Source organism: Pseudophryne corroboree, chromosome 4, assembly GCF_028390025.1.
Source record: "Pseudophryne corroboree isolate aPseCor3 chromosome 4, aPseCor3.hap2, whole genome shotgun sequence".
In the NCBI taxonomy this organism is placed as follows: Eukaryota; Metazoa; Chordata; class Amphibia; order Anura; family Myobatrachidae; genus Pseudophryne; species Pseudophryne corroboree.
This window is the reverse complement of record NC_086447.1, coordinates 571,056,932-571,078,273: the sequence shown is the minus strand read 5'-3', so window position 1 is coordinate 571,078,273 and position 21,342 is coordinate 571,056,932. Positions and strand designations below refer to the sequence as shown.

At 42.8% G+C, this 21,342-nt stretch overlaps 1 pseudogene; it reads left to right on the top strand.

Moving 5' to 3' along the window:
- Window positions 1-7,566: 7,566 nt before the first annotated feature.
- Window positions 7,567-7,685, top strand: LOC134912130 (5S ribosomal RNA; annotated as a pseudogene).
- The last annotated feature ends 13,657 nt before the right edge of the window (window positions 7,686-21,342 follow it).

Below are 21,342 nucleotides of genomic sequence, written 5' to 3'. Positions count from 1 at the left end.
TAACCGTTGGCCGGTAATACCCCAAATTCCAGCTAAACAAACAGTTGCCGTAAAGGCTGAACCAAACATTCATACACCTATACAACACATAAACATATAAACAACAACAAGCAATACACCTTATCTGCTTTTAAGCTGCAACAAGCAATACGCCTTATCTGCTTTAAGCTGCAACAAGCAATACACCTTATCTGCTTTAAGCTGCAACAAGCAATACAATATAATTCAGTTAGTCTAGGGGATGTGTGACAAGATAATCGGGTTCTATGATGACGGTCAAAAAGGACATAAATGAAAGTTTTTTCTCTATAATGTACTAGAACGACACTCAGAGAATCTGATTTTGAGTAAAAAAATTATTACTCACCCAGGTATTATCAGAGTCTGTGAGAGCCGGTCAATTCCAATACAGAAAATATTCATTAGATGTCTCTTCTTGAATCAGTCATTCCGGCAACGACGCCCCCATGATTGATAGCGCTAGCCTCATTAGCGCAGTCTGGTCACTAAAGAAAAATCCTTCAATTATCAAGTCACCTCTTTGAAGCAGGGGCCAACGCGTTGGGAGAACACTGAATGAAACAACCACACAGAATATGTCTCACAAGTCTTCTGATCTTTACTTTGCTAAACAAGCATATTTATACACATACATTTACATCCAGCCATAGTTGGCCAGCCCACATCTCCTCCCCAAAGGAGGGGGTACAGTCTAAAACATTGGTTCAACGTAAGCTACGTCCCTTCCATTTTGTAACATTCAATACATAATTTCCAGTAAATGTATAGCATAATAACGTCATACATTCCTACCTCCACTACGCCCTGCCAACATCCTTTCACATCCGCCTATCCATTGTTCTCAACTTCCTCTGAGAACTGCATTTAGACGTATTTCTGTTTCTGTAGAGAGCACAGGATGCTAGCTACTTCCTCTAGAAACTAGGGTGTAGGCTTCTAACTTATAGTTCCAATATTCTATATATCAAATAGTCTGAAACATGTCCAAACCTTGCTTAAACACAACTTTTTTATATAAAAAGCATTTGATTATTATAACCCAATATAGTGGCTAGTTATCAACTCTATCACATGTCAATGGCCTTATTCATCCCACGGACAACAACTATCTCCCTGGGTGCCAGATTTAAACAAACCACATCACAATCCTCATCGTCAACTTCCTCCTCAGCGCCAGCAACACCCATATCCTCATCCTGGTGTACTTCAACAGTGATATCTTCAATTTGAATATCAAGAACTGGACTGTGGGTGCTCCTCCCAGCACTTGCACAGGGCGTGCAAATGGTGGAAGTTGCCACCTCTTCCCGCCCAGTGTTGGGAAGGTCAGGCATCGCACCCGCCGACACATTTGGACTCTCCTTGGGGATTTGTGATTTAGAACTCACAGTTCTTTGCTGTGCTTTTGCAATCTTAACTCATCATTTTTCTAGCGGGAGGATGAGGGCTTCCATCGTCATGTGAAGCTGAACCACTAGTCATGAACATAGGCTATGACCTTAGCCGTTCCTTGCCACTCCGTGTCGAAAATGGCATATTGGGAAGTTTACGTTTCTCCTCAGACCATTTCAGTTTATTTTTGTTATGTCTTTTTACTGAACTTTGGCTTTTTGGATTTTACATGCCCTCTACTATCACATTTGGCATTGGCCTTGGCAGATGACGTTGATGGCATTTCATCATCTATGTCATGACTAGTGGCAGCAGCTTCAGCACTAGGAGGAAGTGGTTCTTGATCTTTCCCTATTTTATCCTCCAAATTTTCGTTCTCCATTATTTTTCTGGAGTTATATAACACAATATGTGGCACAGGACAGCGTATCCCTACACCACACAGGGCAAACCCTGTAAAAAGTATTTGGATTAAATATTAAAAACCCCTTTAAATGGAGTAAATATTATACAGCACAGGTCAGTACCACTGGACTTATACGGCAGCACCAGTGGACTGGATTTATATGGCAGTATCACTGGATTTAAATGCCAGTACCACTGGAATTATACAGCAGTATCTCTGGAATTATACGGTAGTATCACTGGAATTATACGGTAGTATCACTGGAATTATACGACAGTAACTCTGGATTTATATGGCAGTACCACTGGACTGGATTTATACACTAGTATCACTGGACTTATACACCAGTACCTGTGGAATTATACGGCAGCATCACTGTAATTGTTCGGCAGTACCACTGGACTTATATGGCAGTACCACTGGACTGGATTTATACAGCAGTATCACTGGAGTTATACAGCAGTACTACTGGACTGGATTTATACAGCAGTATCACTGGACTTATGCACCAGTACCACTAGAATTATACGGCAGTACCACTGAACATATACGGCAGTATCACTGGACATATATATATGGCAGTATCACTGGACTGGATTTATATGCCAGTACCACTAGATTTATACGGCAGTACCACTGGACATATACAGCAGTATCACTGGAATTATATAGCAGTACCACTGCACATATACAGCAGTATCACTGGATTTTTATGGAAGTACAGCTGGACATATACGGCAGTACCATTGGAATTATATGGCAGTATCACTGGAATTATATGGCAGTATCACTGGAATTATATGGCAGTACCACTGGACTTATATGGCAGTACCACTGGACTTATACGGGAGTACCACTGGACTGGATTTATACGGCAGTATCACTCAAGTTATACACCAGTGTCACTGGAATTATACGGCTTTACCACTGGACATATACAGCAGTATCACTGGACATATACGGCAGTATCACTGGACTGGATTTATATGCCAGTAACACTGGATTTATACGGCATTACCACTGGAATTATATGGCAGTACCACCAGACATAAACGTCAGTATCACTGAAATTATATGGCAGTACCACCGGACATATAGGGCAGTTTCACTGGAGTTATATGGCAGTACCGCTGGACATATATGGTAGTATCACTGGACATATATGACAGTATCACTGGACATATATGGCACTACCACTGGAATTATATGGCAGTATCACTAGATTTATATCGTAGTACCACTGGACTTATATGGCAGTACCACTGGACTGGATTTATATGGCAGTATCACTGGATTTATACGCCTGTACCACTGGAATTATACAGCAGTACCACTGGATTTTTATGGCAGTATCACTGGAATTATACAGCAGTATCACTGGACATACAGATGGGTCCACGGTTATCTTGACTTCTTTGCTGCGCCTAGGCACAACATCATTTATTTACATAAAACATTAATCTATTGTTCTCAGCTGCAATATAGTACAGAGAAAAATACAGCAGGGGAATAAGTCATTACAGCAGGGGATTAAGTCTGACTGCCCAGTCTCAGTTAATCCTATTAAAGGTCAAGATAAACATGGACCCATCTGTAAATACGGCAGTATCACTGGACATATATGGTAGTATCACTGGACTGGATTTATACACTACTACCACTGGATTTATTCGGCAGTACCACTGGACATATATACAGCAGTATCACTGGAATTATATGGCAGTACCACTGGACATATAAGGCATAATCACTGGATTTATACGGCAGTACCGCTGGACATATACGGCAGTATCACTGGACATATACGGCAGTACCACTGGACATATACAGCAGCACAGGGACACCACCACTGGACTGATGCAGGATAACACAGCACCACTGCAATGGACTGGACTTATACAGCAGCACTGGACATATGGCAGCAGAGGACACCACCACTGTGACTGGACTGATGCAGCACAAGACAGTACCGCTGTACTGATGCAGGACAACACAGCACCACTGCCAGAGCCGGTCATAGGCATAGGCAAACTAGGCAATTGCCTAGGGCATTTGATATGACTAGGGGCATCAGCAGCTTCTGCTGATTAAAATGATATGCGGCATGCCTATATTCTGTGTAGCATTTCATATGCAGATACAGCCACAGTCTCACAGAGTATATAGGCATGCTGCATATAATTTTAATCAGCAGAAGCTGCTTGTGTATCCTAGCCACATAGCAATGCAAATAAGATGCATTTTCATTAAAAAAAAAGGTGCCAGATGTTATCATTGAGGCAATATTTATGAGGACACATCTGTATCCAAGCAGAGGTCACAATGTTAGTAGCAGTGTGAGTGATGTGTGTATGTGAGTGGGTTGGTTGTGAAGTAGTGTTCAGAATATGTGTAAGGAGCATTATGTGTGTCATGTAAAAATGCATTAATAATGTGCAACATATGTGTAGGGGGCACTATGTGTGTCATTATGTGTATACGGGCATTAATGATGTGCGGCATATGTGTAACAGGGTACTACTGTATGTGTCATTATGTGTATAGGGGCACTAATAATGTGCAGAAAATGTGTAGGGGGCACTATGTGTGTCATTATGTGTATAAGGGCATTACTAAGGTGCGGCTTATGTGTAGGGAGCACTATGCGTGTCATTATGTGTGTAAGGGCATTACTAATGTGCGGCATATTTGTAAGGGACATTATGTGTAAAAGGGCATTAATAAAGGTCGTCATAATGTGTAAGGCGCATTATGTTTATAAGGACATTAAAAATGTGTCTCATGTGTAAGGGGCATTACTGTGTGGCATTATGTCTATAAGGTGGTCTACTATGTGGCGTTGCGTATAGAAAGGGCACTACTGTGTTTTCTAATGTGAATAAAGAGCAATAGGGTGTGACGTAATGTGAATAAGGGGCACTACTGTGAAGAGTAACGTTTATAAGTTAAAGTGATACTACTGTGGGATGTAATATGGATTATGAACACTATTGCATGATCAAATGTGAATGAAGTTGCAGTACTGTGTGGCGTAATTGGAATTGGGGTTACTATTGTGTGGCCATGCCCCTTGCCAGCAAAAACACACCCCTTTTTTGGGCTGTGCACCAAATGTGCAAACTGTTCCTATTTAAAATATTGGGGGTACAAACACCAAAATAAGGACTGCTATGGGTGTGGGGTGATGGTGCTGGGAAAGAGGTGCAAGGTCAGAGGTGGAAACAGCGGTGGTGCTAGGGGCACCAGCCAAAATCTTGCCTAGGGCATCATATTGGTTAGGGCTGGCTCTGACCACTGCAATGGACTGGACCTATACAGCAGCACTGGACATATGGCAGCAGAGGACACGACCACTGTGACTGGACTGATGTAGCACAATACACCACCACTGAACTTATGCAACACAAAACAGCACCACTGGACTTATACAGCAGCACTGGACATATGGCAGCAGATGACACCACCACTGACTGGACTGATGCAGCACAAGACACCACCACTGGACTGATGCAGCACAAAACAGCACCACTGGTCTGGACTTTTACAGCAGCACTGGACATATGGCAGCAGAGGACACCACCACTGTGACTGATGCAGCTCAAGACACTACCACTGTACTGATGCAGGACACTGAGGACGGAGATACGTCCTCTCACTACACTCTCCAGCCACGGGTTTAGCATTCCCTAATAGCAGAACTATGGCAGGTCATGCTAGGACTTGTAGTTTCACAACAGCTGAAGAGCCACAGGTTGGCTAGGCCTGATGTAGAGGATTGCCATCCATACCATATTTACACAATGACTAGTTGAAATCCGGTTGCTTATTAGCAGAGCCGGCCCTAGGCATAGGCAAACTAGGCAATTGCCTAGGGCATTTGGTATGCCTAGGGGCACAAGCAGCTTCTGCTGATTAAAATGATATGCGGCATGCCTATATTCTGTGTTTAGCATTTTGTATGCAGATACAGCCACAGTCGCACACAGTATATAGGCATGCCGCATATCATTTTAATCAGCAGAAGCTGCTTGTGCATCCTAGCCACATAGCAATGCAAATAAGATGCATTTTCATAAAAAATAGACACCCGACGTTAGCAGAGCTGCCACTTGACTGACGCCAGGAACTATATGTGTCATTATGTGTATAAGGTCATTAACAATGTGCGGCATATGTGTAAGGGAAATTATGTGTATAAGGGCATTAATAAGGGTTGGCACAATGTGTAAGGCGCATTATGTGTATAAGGACATTAACATATGTGTAAGGGGCATAACTGTGTGGTGTTATTTGTATAAATGCATTACCAATGTATGGCATTATGTGTATAAGGTGCTCTACTGTGTGGCGTAACGTATAGATAGGGCAGTACTGTGTGGTCTAAATGTGAATAAAGAGCAATTTGATCTGGTGTAATGTGAATAAGGAGCAATTTGATCTGGTATAATGAGAATAAAGAGCAATATGGTGTGGTTTAATGTGAATAAGAAGCAATTCAGTATGATGTTATGAGAGTGTGGGGCACTATTGTGAGGAGTAACGTATATAAGGTAAAGTGGTGCTACTGTGTGATGTAATGTGAATAAGGGACACTATCGCATGATAAATTGGGAATAAAGTTGCACTACTGTGAAGCAGAAGTTGAATTGGGGGTACTATTGTGTGGCCATGCCCCTTGCCAGCAAAAATACATACATTTTTGAGCTGTGCCCCGAATGTGCACACTAATCTTATTTAAATTACAGGGGGTAGGAAAATAAAAAAAAAGGGCTGCTATGGGTGGGGGGTGATGGTGCTGGGAAAAGAGTGCAGGGTCAGAGGCGGAACTAGCGGTGGTGCTAGGGGGCATCAGCCAAAATCTTGCCTAGGGCATCATATTGGTTAGGGCCGGCTCTGCTTATTAGTTAAAATATTCATGACCAATTAATGTTTAGTCTTTAATAGTGTCATTAATGAGGTTAAGAAAAGTGCTATAATGTGATGTATATAGATATACATATATTATACACAGATACCTGGCACTCCTATAAAATAATAAGCAACTGGTCCTGTTGCCCAAATGAAAGAATTAATACCATGAACATAGCAAGATCAGTACTCAGCACACAAAGCTGCATGGGAAACTTCAAAATAAAGTCAACATTTCAGAGAGCTAGAAAGTCTCCCGTGCTGCCTTCTGTGCGGAGTGCTGATCTTGCTTTCTTTGTGGTGTGTACGTACGTGTGTGTGTGTGTGTGTGTGTGTGTATGTATATATATATATATATATATATATAAAATCACCAGTGATCCGTCACTCCCTTTGGTATCTATATGGTCATCTGGCCAGGGTGCGCTCCTAGGGGGTTTGCATACCCCCATACCCCACCCATAAGCAGCAGACAATAAAGGTGGTATTCCCAGACTCTTTGCAAGGTGAAAAAACAGTGGAGTTTAATAAACGTTTCATGGGCACTTCCCTCCGTCATCAGGACACACTACAATGTCTGTAGTGTGTCCAGATGATGGGGTGGGGGAAAGTGCCCCGAAATGTTGATTAAACACCACTGATTTTTCACCTTGCAAAGAGTCATTAACCACATGATTTAAACCCACGTATACCTATAGATTTGGGTTACAATTTGGTGCAATGATGGTTAAACACATATTTTCTCCCTAGAGGTTACTCGGTCAATTTGGTAACAAGGTACTTACCAATAACCTTCTGCCATCTATATATTAGTGGTAGAAACTGCCAGATCAATGTTGATCTACTACCATACCACACCGCGTATGCCCAATCTCGTCTGATCTTGGAAGCAATACGGTGTTGGGCCTGGTCAGTACTTAGGTGGTGGACCACTAAGGAATACCAGGTGTTGTAGGTTTTTTTGACGGCACCAATTTGGTTATAGTACCAATTCCATATATCCAAGTACTCTGTGCCTGTCGATTAATGCTTTGTATTTTTCATCGATATCTTCACAATTTAGCCTTACCAGGTGGCTTACATTGATTAGCCCCTAAAATAGTGAAACAATATAACTGGTGTACCAATATTTTAGTATAATAAAATTAAAGGTTACATTTTAATTACTTCATTTTTCATACTATTATTCATTATCCATAATACTATTTGTTTCCAAGTGGGAGTGCTCCCAACAAAGGTCATTTTTTTCTTTCTCTTTCCCCTTTACTATTCCCAGACTCTTTGCAAGGTGAAAAAACAGTGGAGTTTAATAAACGTTTCATGGGCACTTCCCTCCGTCATCAGGACACACTACAATGTCTGTAGTGTGTCCAGATGATGGGGTGGGGGAAAGTGCCCCGAAATGTTGATTAAACACCACTGATTTTTCACCTTGCAAAGAGCCTGGGAATGCCACCCGCATTGTCTGCTGCTGCTTTATATATATATATATATATATATATATATATGCACACATATAATTATAAAGCCTCAATTATCAATCAGCTCATTGAAATATACGGCTAGATGCATCATCGCTTAGAAAGTGATAAAATGGAGAGTAAAAAAGTACCAGCCAGTCAGGTCCTATCTGTCATGTCACAGGCTGTGTTTGAAAAATAACAGGTAGGAGCTGATTGGCTGGTGCTTTTTCACTCTCCATTTTATCACTTTCCAAGCGATGATGCATCTGGCCCATAGTCTATATAATGGCATTGCATTCTTGTTAAACTACATAATTCCCTGCACAAATGTGTCTTCCAAGCATATTGACTGAAATTTGGAGGCAATATTGATTTTTGTGATTAAATCAATATATACATATATAATAAAAACAATATCCTTATCTTGTGTGCAAACCAAAGCGACACTTCAGGAGAGATCTCTGTTGTAAGTTCACACATAGAACAAAACACAATTCCCAAGTGCGCTAAATTCATTGAATATTTATTCTTAAATTCTTCCAAAAATGGACCCAATAGATATGGACTGTAAATTGGAGAATTCTTAAGAGCTATTTTCCCAGGATCCTGGAATAAATATCCCCTCACCAGGAAATCACCCAAAACAGAAGGCCCAAAGGCCAATTACTACCAGTTATTGGTTTATTAACACAATTTTTAATATATACACGTTAACAATTTTTGACATACTGTACACATTAAAAATGTTGTACAAGAATAAAATTTGTGTATAAATGAGAAATAACCAGGATGTGTTGATGGTAAGTTAGATCCTCCCTCACCTTAGCAAGGTTTGAGCTCAAAAGTGAGAATCTTCACAATCTGGATTCATAACTCATAGCTGACAGACCCTTTTTGTTTAATTTTTTTTAATGAGATTTAAACATATGACAAATTCGGGGGCGTGGCCTAGCTGCAGACCTGTGCAGACGTGTTTCACAGGAGCTCCTGCCTTACGTCCACATATACCGTTAATAAACGACACTCTGCTGCTCCCTGGTAATCTTAGGGACCCCCCTTCATCAGCTGGGGTCTACCTGTGTAGGGCAGAGAGGTCCACGGAGCCGGCGGGTGTCCCCTGCACCCGTGCGGGTTGCGGCCTTCTGACCCAGGAGAAGCCGGGACCTCGATTTTACTGCTGCCCCGGAGGAGGAGGCCTGGTGTAGCTGGAATTGGCCGCGGAGGGTGCCCCCCCCCCCCCCGCCCACATCGGGACTCTGCTTTCCTGCCCGACGCCTCTCCGTGTATTGCTCTGTGGAGAGGTGAGTGCTGCCCGCAGCCCCCTTACCTCGGACGGAGACCCGCCGGTCACCGCGGTCGCGCTGAGGAGAGCCAAAGGCGAGCGGACCCTGCCTCTCTCTCCCGCCGCGGTTGCTCTTCCCACTCACCAGCGCCTGGACTGGGGGACCCCGGCCTGCGCACAGTACTCGCCACTGTACCCGCTCCCGTTCCTGGCTGCTCAGCTGGGGGCCTCCAGGGACCTAGACGGCCGGAGGTTTTAGTGGAGATCTGGCGGCGCCATCTTACTTATTGGCATTGCGCCCACACCTGAACCCCTTGCAGCGTGTACTGCGGAGGCGGCTTGGATCTCCTTCTGCCGCTACTTGGGGGGAAATTATTGGTGCCTCTATCCCCCGGGCACTCTATGGGGCCGCTCCAGCTGCTCTTATAACATAAATTAAAAGTAGGGGGCGTGGCTTAGTGGTGGAACAGCTCAGTGCATAAGGAGAATCCAGCCCTTTGATCCTACAACTGATTCCACATTCACTATTAAGTCCACTGGGCCCTCCCTGTTGTGTATTGGATGACATCTACCCACAGGAGCTGGGCACCCTGCTGTGCCTATAAGATGTAGGCACCTTCCCAATGTGTCTCCCCCGAAACCCCCTGCAATCATTTTAGCTGACACAATCACGCACGTGGCAAAGAGGATATCCGCCGTTCTGGGCCTTAGACGAAAACCTCCTCTCTACTGGGGTTCTTCTATCTTCTCACGGTGATACAAGATGGCTCCAAAAAAGAATAAAGCCTCCAAGTCAATTTCCCAAGATGCCTTTTTCAAGCCCTCTCCTTATCGTAATAAATCTCAAGGGACTGGATCGGATCCCCCACCTACGACTTCCTCACCTCTGAGGACCTTACCCCCATCTCAGGATTCCCCCTCCTCTTCATGCCTGGAGGACAGTGAAGCCTTAACGGTGGGTGCCATGAAGCTTTTGTTACACCAGTTTAAAGATGAGGTGGCGTCAGAATTCCGTACTATGCTGCAATCCTGTCAGTGCTCCGTTGAGCACCTGGGCGAGAGGACCGGACATTTGGAAACAAAGATGGGTGAGGTGGTGAGCTCTCACAATACCCTTATCGACTCTCATGACGCTCTTGAGGGGGAAGTGGCGGCTTTGCGGGATAAAGTAGCAGACTTGGAGGACCGCTCATGCAGAAATAATCTCAAGCTAAGAGGGGTTCCTGAATCCGTATATAATAGCAGCCTACATGACTATACAATCGAAATATTCAAGAAGCTGCTACCCCTAGCTACATCTGCGGACTTGTTATTGGACCGTATTCATAGAGTTCCGAAGGCCCGCAGCGCTCCTGAAGGTGCGTCGAGGGATGTCCTAATGAGGGTCCATTTTTTCCACATTAAAGAATCCCTGCTTAAAACGGCTAGACCTTCCTCTGACACAGTGAAAGCTTTGGGCCAGCTTCAACTTTTTGGAAACGTATCACAACACACCCTAATCAGGAGGCGCTCCTTTCAGCCCGTCACCGCGGCCCTTCGGAAAGCTGGAGTCATCTATAGATGGGGTTTCCCCACACGCGTATTGATTTCTAGAGAAGGTTCAACTATTGTGGTGTCTTCGGTCGAGGACGGTATGAGACTTCTTCATAAATGGAATATAGCTGGAGATCAGGGAGCCGGCTCTCCTGACCGCCGACTTCAGCCGGACTGGTCGACGGTTGGGAAGTAGTCCCTTCCCACTGCGGTACTTTCCCTGCTAAGAATGGCCATTATAGGACCTGCAGTGTTCTATAAGATAGTACTAGTTTTAGTGTTAATTATAAGTCAATTGCCTTATTACTTCATGTTTCATACTTCTGATATCATCGTAAGACGGGGCTTTTTTCTTTAACGATGGTTGTTGTGTCACAGGGTTCTAGTCTGGTTTGTACGCCCCTCTTCGGGCCGTCTTGTTACTGTAATTATGGTATTACTCTTTTCCGGTTCCGGGACCCTGTGACTCATTACAAATTAGTCTATCATTCCATTCTTACCGACATTCCTTTGATATGCCATGTGCGATTGTGTGTTTATAATGTTTAAAAAAAAATGTTTTTGGTTATTTGATTGCGGGGAGGTTGGCCACTAACCTCCCAACCTTGCTAGGTGAGGCGCTGTATGTTTTGGCGTCTTACTATGACTTCGTCTCTACACAGAGTCGGTTTTCTTTGTTCTGTGTATTGTATTTCTCTCCTCTCTCTTTCTATCCTCCCCTGTGTGTCTCCCTTTGTCTCTCGTTCCCCCCCATGCTTTTTTTTTTCTTTCACCCTGTGGTCAGGATACGGTACTTCTTTAATGGTATGTACTGGTTTCAGCGGATGCTCCTCCTCCTGGTTAGGTTATCATGGTTAATTTGGTATCATTGAATGTAAAGGGGCTGAATTCCCCACAGAAGCGTAGAATGGCCCTATGTTCTTTCTACAAACTGAAGGCGAATGTGGTCGCTATCCAGGAAACTCATTTTAGGAGGTTAGATCCCCCTAGACTCTGCGATAATTATTTCCCTACCTGCTACATGGCTAATGGTCCCGTAAAAAAGGCCGGAGTGGTTATACTAATCTCGCGTGACTGCCCATTCTCTCTCGAATTCCAACTCGTAGACTCCGAAGGCAGGTATTTAATATTAATTGGACAGCTCGAGGACACCACCGTTACTTTTAGCATCTTGCTACGCACCTAACTCTGGTCAACTCTCCTTTTGTAGAAAACTATTCTCCCTGATACAGAAGCACGCTAAAGGTGCCGTCATGCTATTGGGGGACTTCAACTTAGTTGTAGACCCTTCTGTTGATAGATCTCTCCCCACGAGAAGCCCCTTAGCTAAACCCAGAACCTCCCCTGTTTATATCCTTGGGCTTCGCCAATTGCTAGGAGAGTACGATCTCTACGATGCGTGGAGAACTAAACATCCTACAAGTAGGGATTACTCCTTTTATTCACATGTCCACTCCTCATATTCTAGAATTGATCTAGTTTTGACTGACAGAATGTCACTACCAGCCATCACGAAAATTTATATATTACCAATGACATGGTCTGACCATTCTCCACTGAAGGTGGTGTGGAGACTTGGGGACCGTAAAGTCGCACGGGCACCTGGAGACTAGGAAATTTCCTGTTATGCCATCAGGAGGCTTCACTTGCCATGCAGCAAACCTTAAAGTTATATCTAGAAACTAACAAACCCGAGGAGACTTCGGTCTTTAATAATTGGTGCTCTTGTAAGGCTGTAATGCTGGGGGCTGCCATTCAGGCTGCTTCACGATTAAAACGTTCTCAAAATGCTGAGCGTCTTTTGGCTGAAAGCGAAGTTGCAAAACTAGAATTAGTTCATAAAGCTGACCCGCAGAATAGAACTGCCTTTAAGCTTTTGCTTGCCGCAAGGGAAAGGGTGAACGTTTTTTCTCTTCGGGAAGTACAACGCAATCTTGCCCGATTAAATCAGAGATTTTATGTATTTGGAAATAAAGCAGGGCGTCTCTTGGCACGGAAACTGCGAGGTCAGCGAGCTAAGGCCAGACTTCACTTTGTCTATTCCCCTACGGGCTCTAGAATCTCTGACCCTTATAGTATAGCAGACACCTTTGCAGAGTATTACTCCCGACTCTACAACCTACAGGCAGATACTAATACTCCCCAACCCATTGAAGCTGAAATTCAGTCCTTTTTAAAAGACCTGTCCCTTCCGACACTGAACTCCGAGGCCTGCCTGTCCCTCAGCTCTCCCTGGACTATTCCCGAACTTGAGACAGCTATTGGCAGCCTTCCTCGTGATAAAGCACCAGGGCCAGATGGATTTCGGTCTAATTTCTACAAAACTTATAAAGCAGATTTGGCACCAGTGTTATTAGCAGTCTTCAACGAGGCGTCGGACTCTGGGAGGTTCCGGAAGGAGATGCTTGAAGCACGGATAGTTGCTATCCCTAAGCCGGGTAAAACTCCCACGTCCGTTCAAAACTACCGGCCGATAGCTCTGTTGAACACAGACGTAAAGCTCTTTGCTAAGATTATCGCTAACCGACTTTGCCCTCTATTACCCTCCCTTATAGCTGCTGATCAGGTTGGCTTTGTCCCGGGCAGGCAGGCCCCGGACAACACTCGGAGAGTTTACAATGTCATGAAATATTGTGATGCTAATAGAACGCCCCTTCTCATCCTATCATTGGACGCTGAGAAGGCGTTTGATAGGCTACACTGGGGATACCTGAGATCGGTCCTGGGTAAGTTTGGCTTCCAGGGAAGGTTTCTGGATTCCATTTTGGCTTTATATTCTGCCCCCTCTGCTAAGGTGTATGTAAATGGGTGTCTATCCAGGGGCTTTGATATTTTCAACGGCACCAGACAGGGGTGCCCCTTGTCCCCCCTTATTTTTGCCCTGGCTATTGAACCCCTGGCCGAGACTATTAGGTCTGATGTAGAGGTCTCGGGACCCGAGATAGGAGGATTGAGCCATAAGGTCAACCTTTTCGCAGATGATATTCTACTCTGTTTGACCAACCCTGGATCCTCCCTTATCGGTCTCCACGCCATATTAGATGGGTACTCTAAAATATCATACTACAAACTGAATACATCCAAAACGGAGGCACTACCGCTCCACATCCCACCGCATATCCTGGCTTTGCTTAAGGATAAATACAGGTATGCTTGGCAAGCGAAAACTATTAAATATTTAGGTATACATCTATCGCTTGACAGAGATCTGTATGAATGTAACTACTCACCTCTTTTTAGTGCCTTTGAAAAATTGATTAAAGAATGGTCCTTACATGAAATCTCTTGGCTAGGGCGTATTTCTGCAACTAAGATGGTACTGCTTCCTAAACTCCTTTACCTATTTCGAGCCATTCCCCACAGCTTCCCTAAACCGCTTAGCGTTAGGGCTAATAAGATTCTATCACACTTCATTTGGAAGGGATCTAGACCGCGTATCTCTAGGCAGGTTCTGTCATTGCCCAAGGGCCTTGGCGGGGTTGCCCACCCCAACTTAGATACATACCACTCCGCCTGCCTCCTCAGTCAGGCCCACAACTGGTATGCCACCCATTCCCCCAAACCGTGGGTAGTCATTGAGAAATCCTTTTTAGGGTCGATTGACATTACAGATCTATTTCTACTGCCGATAAACAACGTTCCGAAATGGACTGGCCCTGGGGACGCGATTAGATGTACCTTGAAGTCATGGCACTCAGTGGCTATATCTGACCCATCTATTGCATTACCGGCAGCGGGTCTTTCTATTAGAACCGTTGCTTGTACTATCTCTGATCTTGTATTAGATGCCTGGATTGACGCTGGAGTTGTGAGATTGAAGGATCTTTTCTTGAATGATGGTTTGATTCCCTTCTCTCAGCTTCAGACTCAGTTTGGGATATCAAAGCATGATTTTTTCAAATACTTACAACTACGCCATTGGCTTCAGACTAATGTTGACAGGGCTGGTGGCCACTTTCCCCTTCCTCTACCTGCTAATATGCTCTCTAGACTGTCTACCACAGGTCATAGGGGTGGGGTGTCCAGATGGTATCAATATATTGTTCTTCAGAATAAAACTGGTAAACTCCCTGTGCAGACTAGGTGGGAGAGGGATCTTTCTATCGTACTTCAAGAAGAAGAGTGGGATACATTTTCCTCACAGTGCTTTAAGATCTCTAAATGTTTGCAGCACTCAGAAATGTTCTATAAACTTTGCAATAGGGCGTACTTCACTCCGCAGAGGCTTCACCGTATATGGCCCTCGACCTCCCGGTTATGTTGGCGAAAGTGTGGAGATGTCGGTACCATCCTACATATTTTCTGGGATTGCCCAGTTTTGAGGCCTCTGTGGACGGAGGTGTTCTCTCTTTTGGGGGAAGTGGTGGGAACGACGGTGCCACTAGATCCACTACTTGCCTTATTCCACTATTCTCGTCTCGCTCTTCTCAGCTGCGACAATTATATTGTAGGTCACATTCTAATATCAACTAAGGCGGCGATAGGCCAACTGTGGAAATCACAGTCCATACCACACATCCAGACGGTTATTAATAATACCCATAAGCACTTTCTTTTTGAAACTGTGGGATGTGTGTACTCTGCCTCTCCTTCTTCTGTCTATATGAGATGGTTTAAATGGAGCGAATACCGGGAGAGACAGGGTCACTCCGTAATTTTTAGTGATCCCATTGATATGGCAACTCTAAATTCTCCACAATCTGATAACACCCATTCGTAATAGATGCCCCCTATCTCTCTATTTATCTACATATATCTATGCTACAATATTTGAGTAAGGTAGCTCCCTGACATATATGTTTTTTTCTTTCTTTCCTCCCCTCGTGTGTGGCTGTCTTGTTATGTCTTTCTCTCTTTTCCTCTATACTGAGCTCTCCATCCTATTACTTATACGGTTATAGTTATGATTGATAGTTAAAAGGAACTATGTACACTATTAGTGAACCGAGACTTTGAATTCAGACTTGTTGTCTATGATCGGGTTTTATATGTTAGCTCAATGTAGCACTCTCTATATGATGTATATTCATGTACATTTATCTGTTTTTTTCCCCTCTATATTTGGAAACTAATAATAAAAATCATTATTGAAAAAAAAAACATGACAAATTCAGTAAGCTGTTCAGATCACTAAATTCTGATTTATTTACATATTTTACTGAACTTTTATATCTTTTTTCATTTATATGAAATGTAATTGGTTTCCTTCAATACAAAAATCCAACATTAATGAGAAGAGCTAATCTGTTCTGACCTTTTTATAGCTTTCCATTACATACTCTATAAGTATCCATAAAGAACAACTTAAATGCATTGAACTAGCTTTTATAGGAAGTCACCAGCCATTTGACTAGAGCAACTGTATCTTCTTGTTGCGCACATAAGAATCTTTTGATTCTCATAGACAACAGTGACTTCAAACACAGCTATAACCAACCAGAAGTCAGTGTTCACTTTTATAGCAATCTCCCAGTATATACATGCTTTAGGCAATAAGCTTTTATGACCCTGTTTTTTTCTGCATGGATTAACAAAGAGACTTAATGCACTTTTAAGGGATTTTACTAGCTTTCTGCTACAAACTTTTCATATTGACAGTAAACAAAGTTCAGTAACCATTAAAGCACTGTACATAGTACAAAATCCATTTTCTGCTTTAGCGCTTGTCCCTAATGGATGTATGAAAACAGACTATTAGAGCTTCTTTAAATAAAGAGTGTTTAGAGTGGTGAATACAAATCATAGAAAACCTTTGTTTTTAAGTTTAACGCTTCTTTATATTTTTTTCTTATTTATGCAGCTTTTTTTCTTGAATATTTGTTTACTTTTTATGAATGTATTAACATGTGACAAAGGCCTTAATAAATAATTAGTATAAATTCTGTGCAAAGCAATATTCCATGAGAAAATTACCTTTTTTCTTTCTTTTGTGATTTATAAAAAGCGTACAAACTCTTAACTTTATTTTTTATCATTGTTAAGGTATTGTTGTTGTTTTTTTATAACCGGCACTTAGTTTTTTCTATTCTGTAAATTACTATGGGCTTTTCCCTTTAACCACTAAACTGTCAGAATTTTACCTTTTTAAAATGTAATAACATTTAGAACAGGTTTTTTAAATATTTAATTGAAACAATATATGCCTCATTTCCATAGGACCCCATTGTAAAAGTACCTTCATACCCTCCTGGTGGTAATAGGTCCCCAGTGGTGCAACCCCCCCCCCCTCCCACCACCAACCAGTGTCCATAGGTCACTCTGTAGTATTATCCCCTATGCATCACTATATAATGTATGTGTATACATTTTCTCACCCCTAGGTCAATACAACTCTCTGTTCCAGTGGCAAAAAGATCACACGCCCTTCCTGTCATGGCACTTCTAAGTTCTCCCTCTCACTCCATAAACAGAGCACTGTCAAACATAGGTCAGGGGGAATTGATTATCAGTGCCTCCCACTGCAGCTGATCTCTGCACTCACAGAGATCTGCCTTACAATGTTCAGTTGGTGACTGCAGTAATAAGCAACTTTTAAAAGGTATTTAACAAACATTTGTACAGTAACTAAAACAATTTGATATCCAGATAACATAAAGTTTCTATATGAATAATGTTAAATGTAAACTAGTCTGTGTACAAATCACCACACACTCTGGAGAACTGTGGAATTGTGACTTTGCTACCTGCAAGTCATACTGAACAATGGCTGCAGCAGAATTCCTGCAATAACAAAACTTCCTGTATGACATGTGGATAGCAGTGATGCAATTCAAATACAGTATACATCTACATCCCACATTTTCAACAAACAGAAAAATAAATAACTGTGGGTGTAAGACATTGTGACAGGTGCTGGATGCAGGGACAGTGTGCAACAAAAGAACAAACATAAAATGATAAATTAAGTAACAGTGCTGAAATTTTGGATTAGCCTTGGAAATTCTCCCAGACCTGGTGACAAAGATAGGGGCTAGTAGCATTTTCAGTGTTTGAATAGGTGCACTATTAGGCAAGCCGACATCGGACTGTCTTGAACCACAATAGTTGCTTCTTTATGGTACTCATTGTCCATGGTAATAGGTGTTCTGACAGCCTCAGCAGGTGTCAGGTGAAATGAAGGTGTTGGCTCACACACCTCCTGAAGGTGGTGTATAATGTGCTCATGCAAAACACATTAGATTACATCACATAGCTGCTAGGCCAAAGGAAAGATCCCTGCCCAGGCCTGACTGTCAAACCTAATAGCCGTCTGAAAGCAAGTGGACATCATAGGGGGCAGTGATCAGTGACTGTTATAAGAAAGAGCAAATTGTTTTCAGCAATCAATATACTTCATCCTATATGATGAAAGGCTAATGTTGCTCCTCTCTCTGTGAGGGGCAATTGAAGTGTTTTGCGCACCGGTAGGCACTATATGGCACCAGATGGAGCAGTACAAGTTTTAATCTGTTGGGAGGCACACAGCCACCAAAACTGACATTACTATTATGATGTTCAGTCATTTCGACTGTCTGGTAGCTAGTAAGAAAATAAAGTAACTGGGAATATCAGCAAATATTCAATACATGAAAATTTGTATACTTTAGGATACAGCACAAAGTTTTATAAATACCAAAGAGAAACATTGAAGTTATATTATACATGTTGGGAAGACACTAATTGTGTGTCACCCTTATCCATGGCAGATTCATATATAAAGGTTAAAAAGAAATTATAAAGAAAAACAAAAAAATAAATTGCTTGCCATCCCTCCCCACCTCTTGGCCTAAAATAACCTCCTTCTCCAGCACAACCAATCTCTTATTTAGGAAAAGAGAAAGTCACAGATTAATTGGGGGGTCGTTATCTATTTTACAGGTCATATACTATGTAGTGTTTGAAAGAGAACTGTGAATCTGGGATTTAATGGCAGCAGATAGTGTTGCTAAGTGCTGTAGCTTTTGCAAATATCAAAGAATTGTTCAACTTTCACCTCCCTTTCCAGGTTAGTCTCCACCTACTCCATTCTGAATAGACAGAAGAAATTAGGCTTAAAAAGGGACACGGAGGGGGGTGAAGGTGCAACCATATTTGTGAAATGGCTTTGTGTGCCACTACACTCACTGCCAGCAACAGCCTCCTGCAGCTCTTAGTTATATGAAGACCCTTTGGGAGTATTCCAAAAGTGCCCATTCTGGTGTTAAAGGTAAGTAGTTTATTAAGTGTTCAACAGAATAAGTAAGATTTGTACCCAGAATTTATGGATCAGGAGACATGACCAAAGGAAGTGCATTAGATCTGCTTGATATGCACATCATTTAAAACAGATGGGAGGTGGAGAGACAAGTCAAAAACCTTCTGTGCAGGGAGAGGTATGTTAAGATAAGTTAAGATAATGACTGACAGGACCTCAAAGGAGATTTATGTAAGTCCTTAATTTGTAAACCTGAGATCTGTGAATACCAAACACCAAGGCCCTTTTGGGATGTAGAGTGGTCCAATCAAACATGGAGTAATTTGTAAGATCACCCCTTTGCTGAGCGGCTTAAGAAGCGAATCATGCAGGTTTTTCTAATCATTTGGGGAAAAGTGTCTGATAAAAAAGTTGGTATAATGTTGGGATAAAACCAACACCAATGTGTCCAGTCAGTACTGGATATTTCTTAGTGACCTCCTGGAATGTGATGGGCCAACAGAGTTCCATGTCTAGAAGGTAGCCAATATTAACCACTCCACCCAGTCTCCACAAAGTAAAGGGTTAATGGTCTTGCCTCTCCTGGAAATCAGGATTGAAATAAAGGGGGAGGTGCCAGCATTTGTGTGCATTCAAGCTGTGTCTATGTTGCAGGGCATGCCATAGTTTCCTGACATACCAGAGGACTGGATTTTCCTGAATATGTTGTGGGATTTCTTTATCATGTACTGTAGATGTAAAAATGACACTTTCTCCTCCTTTAAGGAATTCCCTCTCTAAAGATGTATTAGCGTAATTGTCCTGACAATGCAACCATTCCTTAAGATACCTATAGTGAGTGGCCTGACAATTCATTTGAACATTGGGAAATTAATACCCTCATTAGGAACTGATTGTTGAAGTTTGATAAGTCCTATACATGGTTGTCTGCCCTGCTATATAAACTGTTGGAACAGAAACTGTGTATGTTGAATCAGGTATCAGGTATACTAGATATGGGTAAGACACAATCTTAATAAGAATTGCTCTCTCAATGTATGACAGGGGTAGAGATTTCAACTCTCCAGCTTAGAGGATATTCCACGTAAAACAGACATGAAATTGAGATCATAGAGAAGGCTTGGTCTCCTAGGGATTGTAATCCCCAAATAAGTGATGGAATAACACTTCCATGCAGTGGCGAATATCCTATTAGGCAAATGATGCACATGCCTAGGGGCAGCACTTGCTGGGAGGTGGCATTTGGATGTTTGTTTTGGTATTGTCAACCTCAAATGTACCATTAACTGCAAAATATTTCCACTATACTGTACCATATGCCATCTTGAATGGACTGTAAACTGGTAGGACATGCACATTTTTCTCCTGTAAGCTGTCCTATTTCCTCTGTGGTGTGACTCCCAAATGAGAGTGTCACCCACAATAATCTCACAAGGCTATCCCTTAAAGAGGGGTGTAGTATGTTATGCCGGCGGTCGGGCTCCCGGTGGCCAGCATACCGGCACCGGAATACCAACAGCTGGGCGAGTGCAAATGATCCCCCTGCAGGCTCGCTGCGCTCTTCACGCTGCAGGCACGGTGGCGCACTACATGCACCACGTTATCTATTCTCCCTCCAGGGGGGTCATGGACCCCCAAGAGGGAGAAAAGCTGTTGGTATGCTGGTGGTCGGAATTCTGGCACTGGTATGCTGGTAGTCAGGAGCCCGGCTGCTGGCAAACTGAAGACCACCCCTTGTAGAGATGCTCCATGCAATGTTACACATACAGTACTGTATGTAATTCCTGAACATCATTTTGTACCAGTCTTTTAAATATTTCTGTAGTGATTCAAGTTTCCAATAAATAATGGCAAACTGCTCTAATCAAGCTGGTAACATTCCTCAGGTGCTGCTGGCGGGGGTTACTCTAGACAAGAAAAACAAAGGGATTTTCCCCATGCACTCTGCTGGTTGTTAGTAGCAAGAACTATACACTATGTAATAATAGAAAATTTAGAGCTCTTCGTTACATATGTTTTGCAAAAGATATGATAAGCCTCCAGGCCACTTCACGGCTGCTCTATTGCTAGAGGTCCCTAAAACTAAGCATAAGTCCAGGGCTTGGACCTCATAAAGTCGGCTCAGGCCAAACTACCCCAGGGCAGCACACCATTGAGAAACTAT